The sequence below is a fragment of the Monodon monoceros genome, unplaced genomic scaffold (assembly GCF_005190385.1).
Source record: "Monodon monoceros isolate NGI ecotype Baffin Bay Population unplaced genomic scaffold, NGI_Narwhal_1 Super_Scaffold_18, whole genome shotgun sequence".
Lineage (NCBI taxonomy): Eukaryota > Metazoa > Chordata > Mammalia > Artiodactyla > Monodontidae > Monodon > Monodon monoceros.
Window position 1 is genome coordinate 130,136,948 of NW_021703774.1, and position 10,312 is coordinate 130,147,259.

A 10,312-nucleotide genomic window follows, 5' to 3' on the forward strand; every position below is an offset into this window, starting at 1 on the left:
AATTCCCAGGGGGCAGTTTACTCTAAATTCTTCATGGACTGTGTGACAGCCAACTCATGCGATGATGATGGAAAATACCAAAAGTTATGTATTACCTCAGTAATGCTATATAGAAAGTTGCCTTGAAACTCACTTGCTGATTTCCCATGAGAAACTCTGGTCTGAAGTGCAGAGGATGAGGCCTCTGAATGCGGCCCCCTATGAGCAAGTGGAACAACACTGAGCACAGAGGAAAAGAAAAAAAGGTGTGGTAAAGAAGGCTCATCTCTTCTTCACTTGGGGCAGGCTGACAGAGATTAGATGGCTCAGTCACATAGCTGTTTGGAGAATCTTGAAGTCATAAACCTGGGGGCCAGATGTAAACCTGGGTGGAAGCCATAACCTGGACTTCAGACATTGGCTGAACCCCCCTGATGCTGCACTCTGGAGCAGAGAAGGTGAGCACCAAGTGCCCAGCGCCCCACATAACTCAGACCCAACCCCTGGCCCTCAGGTTACTGCACCTGACCAGGAAAGCCCTGATAGGAGGGCGCCTCTCAGGCATCTCTGGGACCCGAGGAGAGGAGCCCCCAACAGGATGCCCAGCCCTCAGGCAACTCCGTGACAGGATGGCTTCCCAAGCCATGTGGCTGACAGGGTCTTGGTGCTCTGGCCTGGTGTCAGGACTGAGCCTCTAAGGTGGGAGAGCCAAGTTCAGGACACTGGACTACCAGAGACCTCCCGGCCTAGTGTAATATCAATTGGCAAGAGCTCTCCCAGAGATAACCATCTCAACACTAAGACACAGCTCCACCCAATGGAGAGCAAGTTCCAGTGCTGGACATCACATGCCAAACAACTAGCAAGACAGGAACACAACTCCATCCATTAGCCGAGAGGCTGCCTAAAATCATACTAAGATCACAGACACCCCAAAACACACCACTGGAAACAGCCCTGCCCACCAGAAAGAAAAGATCCAGCCCCACCCACCAGAACACAGGCACCAATCCCTTCCACAAGGAAGCCTACACAGGCCACTGAACCAACATTACCCATTTGGGGCAGACACCAAAAACAATAGGAACTACGAACCTGCACCCTGCAAAACAAAGACCCCAAACACAAGAGTTAAGCAAAATGGGAAAACAGAGAAATACACAACAGATGAAGGAGGAGGGTAAAAACCCCCCAAACCAAACAAATGAACAGGAAATAGGCAGTCTACGTGAAAAAGAATTCAGAGTAAGGATAGGAAAGGTGATCCAAAATCTTGGAAATAGAATGGAGAAAATACAAGGAACATTAACAAGGACCTAGAAGGACTAAAGAGCAAACAAACAATTATAAACAACACAATAAATGAAATTAAAAATTCTCTAGAAGGAATCAATGGCAGAAAAACTGAGGCAGAAGAATAGATAAGTGACCTGGAAGATAAAATAGCAAAATAACTAAGGAATGAAAAGAATTGAGGACAGTCTCAGAGACCTCTGGGACAACATTAAATGCACCAACATTCGAATTATATGGGTCCCAGAAGAAAAAGAGAAAAAGAGAGGGACTGAGAAAATATTTGAAGAGATTACAGTCAAAAACTTCCCTAATATGGGAAAGGAAATAGTCAATCAAGTCCAGGAAGCACAGAGAGTCCCATACAGGATAAATCCAAGGAGAAACATGCCAAGACACACATTAATCAAACTATCAACAATTAAAAACAAAGAAAAAATATTAAAACCAGCAAGGGAAAAACAACAAATAACATACAAGGGAATCCCCATAAGGTTAACAGCTGATCTTTCAGCAGAAACTCTGCAAGCCAGAAGGGAGTGGCAGGACATATTTAAAGTGATGAAAGGGAAAAACCTACAACCAAGATTACTCTACCCAGAAAAGATCTCATTCAGATTCAACAGAGATTTTTAAAACTTTACAGACAAGCAAAAGCTAAGAATATTCAGGACCACCAAATCACCTTTACAACAAATGCTAAAGGAACTTCTCTAGGCAGAAAACACAAGAGAAGGAAAGACCTACAAAAACAAAACTGAAACAATTAAGAAAATGGTAATAGGAACATACATATCGATAATTACTTTAAACGTAAATGGATTGAATGTTCCAATCAAAAGACATAGGCTGGCTGATGGATACAAAAATAAGACCCATATATATGCTGTCTACAAGAGACCACTTCAGACCTAGGGACACATACAGACTGAAAGTGAGGGGATGGAAAAAGATATTCCATGCAAATGGAAATCAAAAGAAAGCTGGAGTAGCAATTCTCATATCAGAAAAAAAATACTTTAAAATAAACACTATTACAAGAGACAAAGAAGGACACTACATAATGATCAAGGGATCAATCCAAGAAGAACATATAACACTTGTAAATATATATGCACCCAACATAGGAGCACCTCAATCCATAAGGCAAATGCTAACAGCCATAAAAAGGGAAATCGACAATAACACAATAAAGGTAGGAGACTTTAACACCCCACTTCCAACAATTGACAGGTCATCCAAAGGAAAACAAATAAGGAAACACAAGCTTTAAATGGCACATTAAACAAGATGGACTTAATTGATATTTATAGGACATCCCATTCAAAAACAACAGAATACACTTTCTTCTCAAGTGCTCATACAACATTATCCAGTATAAACCATATCTTGGGTCACAAATCAAGGCTTGGTAAATTTAATAAAATTGAAATTTTATCAAGTATCTTTTCCGACCATGATGCCATAGACTCGATATCAATTACAGGAAAAAATCTGTAAAAAATACAAACACATGGAAGCTAAACAATACATTACTAAATAACAAAGAAATCACTGAAGAAATCAAAGAGGAAATCAAAAAATACCTAGCAACAAATGAATGAAAACACAATGACCCAAAACCTATGGGATGCAGCAAAAGCAGTTCTAAGAGGGAAGTTTATAGCAATACAATCCTACCTCAAGAAACAAGAAACATCTCAAATAAACAACCTTACACCTAAAGCAATTAGAGAAAGAAGAACCAAAGAAACCCAAGGTTAGCAGAAGGAAAGAAATCATAAAGATCTGATCAGAAATAAATGAAGAAGAAATGAAGGAAACAATAGCAAAGATCAATAAAACTAAAAGCTGGTTCTTTGAGAAGATAAAGAAAATTGATAAACCACTAACAAGACTCATCAAGAAAAAAAAGGGAGAAGACTCAAATCAACAGAATTAGAATGAAAAAGGAGAAGCAAAAACTGAACCTGAAGAAATACAAAGAATTATAACAGATTACTACAAGGAACTATATGCCAATAAAATGGACAACCTGTAAGAAATGTACAAATTCTTAGAAAGCAAAACCTTCTGAGAGTGAACCAAGAAGAAATAGAAAATATAAACAGACCAATCACAAGCACTGAAATTGAAACTGTAAGTAAAAATCTTTCAACAAACAAACAAAAGCCCAGAACCAAATGGATTTACAGGCGAATTCTATCAAATATTTAGAGAAGAGATAACACCTATATTTCTCAAACGCTTCCAAAATATAGCAGAGGGAGGAACACTCCCAAACTCATTCTACAATGCTACTATCACCCTGATACCAAAACCAGACAAAGATGTCACACACACAAAAAACAACTACAGGGCAATATCACTGATGAACATAGATGCAAAAATCCTCAACGAAATACTAGCAAACAGAATCCACCAGCACATTAAAAGGATCATACCCCATGATCAAGTGAAGTTTATTGCAAGAATGCAAGGAATCTTCAATATATGCAAATCAATCAATGTGATACACCATATTAACAAATTGAAGGAGAAAAACCAAATGATCATCTCAATAGATGCAGAAAAAGCTTTTGACAAACTTCAACACCCATTTATGATAAAAAACTACTCTCTAGAAAGTAGGCATAGAGGGAACTTACCTCAATATAGTAAAGGCCTTATATGACAAACCCACAGCAAGTATCGTTCTCATTGGTGAAAAACTGAAACCATTTCCACTAAGATCAGGAAAAACACAAGGTTGCCCACTCTCATCACTTTTATTCAACATAGTTTTGGAATTTTTAGCCATAGCAATCAGAGAAGAAAAAGAAATAAAAGGAATCCAAATTGGAAAAGAAGAAGTAAAACTGTCACCATTTGCAGATAACATGATACTATACATAGAGAATCCTAAAGATGTTACCAGAAAACTACTAGAGCTAATCAATGAATTTGGTAAAGTTGCAGGATACAAAATTCATTAATAATAATTAATACAATTAAATAAAAGTTGATTAATCAAGAAAAGCAAAACAGGTAAAAGATACAGGATAGAGAGCCTAGAAGTAAACCCATGAAATTATGGTCAATTAATCTATGACAAAGGAGGCAAGATTATACAGTGGAGCAAAGATAGTCTCTTCAATAAGTTGTTCTGGGAAAACTGGACAGCTACATGTAAAAGAATGAAATTAGAACATTCTCTAACACCATATACAAAAATAAACTCAAAATGGAGTAAAGACCTAAATGAAAGATCAGATACTATAAAACTCCCAGAGGAAAACATAGACAGAATGCTCTTTGTCATAAATCGCAGAAATTTTTTTTGGATGTGTCTTCTAAAGTAAGGGAAATAAAAGCAAAAATAAATAAAAGGGACCTAATTAAACTTAAAAGCTTTTGCACAGCAAAGGAAACCATAGACAAAATGAAAAGACAACCTACAGAATGGAAGAAAATATTTTTAAATGAGTTGACTGGTGACGGGTGACTATCCAACATATGCAAACGGCTCATATAACTCAGCATCACAAACACAAACAACCTCATTAAAAAATGGACAGAAGAAAACTGAATAGACATTTTTCCAAAGAGGAAATGAAGATAGCGAACAGGCACATGAAAAGATGATCAACATCACCAATCATCAGGGAAATGCAAATCAAAAACACAATGAGGTATCACCTTATATGGGTCAGAATGGCTATCATCAACAAGAATACAAATAACAAGTGTTGGCAAGGATGTGAAGAAAAGGGAACCCTTGTACATTGTTTGTGGGAATGTAAATTGGTGCAGCCACTATGGGAAACAGAAGGGCAGTTTCTCAAAATCTAAAAATAGAACTACCATATTATCCAGCAATTTCACTCCTGAATATATATCCTAAAAAAACAAAAGCCCTAATTCAAAAAGATACATGCACTGCAGTGTTCATAGCAGCATTATTTACAATTGCCAAGATATGAAAGCAATCTAAATGTCCATCAACAGATGAATGGATAAAGAAGACGTGATATATATATATATATATATATATATATATATATATATACTAGTCAGCCATAAAAAGGAATGAGACTTGGAGGGCATTATACTAAGTGAAATAAGTCAGACAGAGAAAGAAAAATACTGTATGATATCACTTAGGTGTGGAATCTAAAAAAATACAACAAATTAGTCAATATAACAAAAAAGAAGCAGGCTCACAGATATAGAGAACAAACTAGTGGTTACCAGTGGGAGGGGGGCAATATAGGGATGAGGGAGTGGGAGATACAAACTACTGGGTGTAAGAGAGGCTGAAGGATATATTGTACTACATAGGAAATATAGCTAATATTTTGTCATAACTGTAAATGGAAAGTAACCTTTAAAATTGTATAAAATGTTTATTAAAAAAAAGAAAAGCAATATATGATCAGAGTCTCTTGGAAATATTTGTAAAGAAGCTTCTTATCATGACCTGACTATGAGGTTAATTTGTTGCAGGTTGTTTCTATAGAAATGTCACCATAAGGAGTATGGAGGTTAAGATATGGTTTCCTCCCACCAGAATATTCCTGCCTATCAGGAAAGATGGAGGTATAAACAGCTAATTACATTATAGTTTGAGGCATGACTGAATGTAGGCAGGTAGAGCATGGAGAAGGGAGCCACTGCCAGGAGTCAAAGAAATCTTCAAAAAGAATATAGCAAATATTTGAGTTGAGCCTTGGAGAATGTGTAAGAATGTGATTGAAGACTGAACAAGAGCAGGTAGAATAAAATTACAGAAAAAGTAAAAGGATGAGTCATGACATTAAAGGAGATAATGTTGCCAAATTGTGTCAACTTTTCCACTGCTTTCTTTCAAACGTAATTGAGAGAATGGTCTAGAAATATATTTCTAAACACCCCCACTATGAATTCAGTTTCTTTGAAGATAGTTATCTCTAAAAAGACTATGCCAATGGTTCATTCTATTTCACAATATATTAGTGTTTTAATATAACATTATAATATAATGTTCCACATTTTCTTTAAAAAAATAATTGGTTCTCTAAAAAAAATCCATCATATGGTCCTGTGGTTTCCTATATTTCCTGGAACCCCTACCTCCTAGGTGGACATTTTTTATAGTCTGAGAAGGTGGACAGATGTGAAAATCCTATGTAGGCTCTTTACAAATGTGAGTTACCATTATTATTTACTGACTTTAAAGTGAAATTGAAAAAGTGTGGTCAATTACTCTGGTTTTCTCAACCCCAAGGGAGAATTGGTTTCCATGTTCTTTCCTTCCTTCTAATATTGGTCCAAGCTCAGTGGTCCAATGGCTCACAGCCACTTATAGCAAAATTGAGAAAGTGTTTCTCAGTTTGGCAATGGAATTTGGGAATTGGCCAACCCAACTTACTTCAGTGATTTTAACGCATAGCACTCAGCAAATTAAACTTGTTGATTATAAAATATTTTCCATTGGCCCCCAGTGTTGGCACTTTTTATAGGAAATTTACTTCCAGTGAAAGAAAAATGCAAAGTAAGAGTATGTATAGTTTTCCAGACTCACAAGGATTGCCTAGAAGCAAATGGCAAGATAGAGCCTGATGCAGCATGTGGTCCTTCTCTCCTACCTCCTGTCCAAGAGACAAGTTTCATTGCCTAGAGCTTCACTACCTAGAACCTAAGCATGAGACTTTCAGTCCTGAAAAAAAGTATAGCTTGGAATGTAAGACCTCTAATTCTTTAATTCATTTGTTTACTCACCGAATCTTTTACCTAGCAATTTTTTTGGGTATCAGGCATTGTGTAGAATCTGGGAATGCAAAGATAAATATGAACTAGGCTCAGCCCCTCAAAGAGCTCACCGTCCAATGGGTGCAACAGACACATAGGAATCAGATAATTATGAAACAGTGTGGTAACAGGCATTCAGCTTCTGAGGGCACCAAGAACAAGCAATTAAACGAAGATTTGTCCAGGAGTGGAACAAGCTGCCAGTGAAACAGTGAGCACTACACCTTGACATATTTAAACAAAGGCTAGAAATTCCCATATGTGAGTCACTGTAGATGAATTCTACTCTGGAAAGATATACGGACTAGGTCAGGTTTTTGTGATAGCAACACTATTGACATTTTGAACCAGATAATCCTCTGTTGTGCGGGCTGTCCTGTGCATGGTGGGATAGTTTACATCCCTGGCCTCTACCCACTAGATGCCAGGACCACCCACTAACTGTCAATCAAAAATGTCTACAGATATTACCAAATGGCTCCTGGGGGCAAAATAACTCCCAGCTGAGAACCACTGAACTAGATGGTCTTAAGTGTCCCTTCCATCTTTAGGAATTGAACTAGTGGCCCAGCTGGCATGGCTGTAATCCTCAGGGAATACTGATTTCTCCCAGCTGATATTGGAGTTATTTAGATCTGACCACAGCTCTGCAGCCAAATGCTTGTAAGGAAACAATCCTAACCGAGAGAGAGGAAAAACTCAAATCGTAGGTCTCAAGGCTACAAGTACCCTCTATCTTCAATATTGTAAGGCAACCTAGGCTTAGTCAACGTAAATTGAATAGAGATATCCTGTGCTCAAGAAGTTACACTTCTTGGAAGCCAGAGTTACTGACTGAGAGGGGTTAGCCTTGCTACCTGAACAGTATCAATGCTTAAAATAGGAAAGTGCATTTTAAACTGTACTCTATGTAACCCCTCCTTCAATCAGAGCAGTTCTGTATTGTATTTTATTTATCTATCCTCTGTGCCACTGAATAGAGAATGTTTAGCAGAACCACTGGACTTGAGTCTGGAGCCCTGGGTTCTATCCTAGTCAGATCATTAAACTCACTGTTAATTTGGACAAATTACTTCATACACTGGCTCGCTTATTCAACAAACTTTTTCCAACTGCCTGCCGTACATGAGAAACTATAACAGCTGGCTGGGGCTACACAGGGAACGACACAGCTCTCCCACCAGTTGCTCACAATAGAGAGGAAGGAGCGCAAGTACCATATCCTATGTGATGGTGCTGGTGTCACTACTGCACCACTCGATCTGCTTGTTTGCACATTGGTCAGGGAGCCAGCTTCTTCCTCCATGACGCTATCCTCATCACGTTGTCCAGCATCCCTCTCTCTGCTCAGTCGATTCACATTGACTTGGACTAGCAATGCCCAGTAATGTTGAAGGGAAATTGACCATCAGGTGAAATATCCATGCTCAAGGAAAGCTTGTTCTGTTTTCCTACTATTTGTTCCCTCGGGTCCTAATGTTGCTCTCTCTGCCTCTCAATTAAAGGAATCCTTATCCAGTTCTTCCCACCTATCCTTCTCCCACCTAAATCACTACTCTGCCTTTTCACTTTTCTTCCCCCACATTTGGGAATTATCTAATCTCAGGGACTCTTCATGCATGCATCCAAAAATTTGAGACTCTACCTCAACCACAGAAATAAACAAATTCTTCAAATCTTTATTTTTGCTTCATTTTGGACTGGGAGGAGGAAAGTTGGTCCTGAGGACCAGTGAGAGCAGAGGTGAGGGAAATGCACAGAAAACAATGAGGTCAATGCTAGCAAGATAAAACCATGACATCCTTGTGGTAACTGATGTGAGAGTGGTAAGCTCAGAGTGCTAGGGACCATGGCCCCTCCCAAGACATTGCAGCTGGCAATGTGACCATCAGTTTGTAACTACGTATACTTTAACCCTTTGGCCAAGCATTACTTCCAACTGATGGGGATGGATCAGTGGAAGATTATAAGTAAAATCTTTTTATTTCCCCTTTCAGGGCCTCAAAATTTTCCAGTATAAAAATCAAAAGCTTGATTAGGGAATCTCTTAGGTCTGGTAGAGCATTAATATTCTATTAGTCAGTGTGACTTGGATTCCTTTTCCCACCAATCTCTGCTACACCTCTCTCTCTTACTTAAGAAGCTGCCTCATCCAGATGTGGAGGCTGCAGGACTAGGTGAAAAGAAAAAGATGGACTCTCCAGGGAAGGAACTCAGTAACATGAGGGTAGAATATCAGGATATAGGGAGCTCTCCTATCTTGCATAATTTTTTAATAACATTCTGCAAAATGTAGTCTCATTTCCTTTGGTGATGTAGAGTTCCTTTAATTAAACTTTGGAAACAAATGAGTAGAGATCTTGGTGATAAAAATAAATTCCAATTTTTAATTCACTGAATAGGTCCTCCTGAACCTTCATCCTCTGAGTAGGAATTCTCAAAGGGAGAACCTACCCACTTCCAAAGCAATAGAATCTGAGGCACTATTATGTGAGCAATGCTGTCTTTTGTGACTTTATAGCATGGACCTGAAGTCAAATTTGAGTGGATATCCTAGCACTTCCACTTAATAGCTGCTGTGACATTGGGCATAACAACTGAGCCTCGGTTTGCTTGTCTGTGAAATTAGGAAACTAAATACACCTTCCAGAGTATTGTCAAGGCAGTGCCTACCTCATGGTAGGTACCTCTTCTTTTATCTGTACCTTACAGCATCCAGCCCATAGCAGGCATTTATTAAATGTTAATTTCATTCACCTCTCCACTTCTATTCCTTTTTTAAAAGGAGTTTTAATAAGCTCTTGTGTCAGGCCACAGAGATATCTTCTTCCTACCATAATTAAGCAACTTGAGAAATCCTGTGAGGTCGATAAATATGGAAACCACTTACATAAAACACAATATAAAATGGCAAGTCCTGCCATCAGAAGCCAGTAAAAGTCAATTGCTTTATGTGACACCTCTACAAATGGCATTATGTCATTGCATAATATTAGTAAGAAATTTTAAGATTTTGTTCAGGCCTATAAAATGTAATGAGTCTCACATCATCTACCAATATAAAAATAAATTGAAAAAAAGTAACATTTACAAAAGAAATAAAAAACAAGCTTCCAACCTCTTGGCTTTTTCTGTGTTTGAGGAAATTTAGCCCATAGAGAAATGGATTTAAATGTTTTTTAGTGTAGTTGGTCGGCTTTCTTTCTTTCTTTTTTTTTATTATTTTAGTTGTTCATCTTTGCCTTTTCTACTTAACTGGGAACATTCAAAA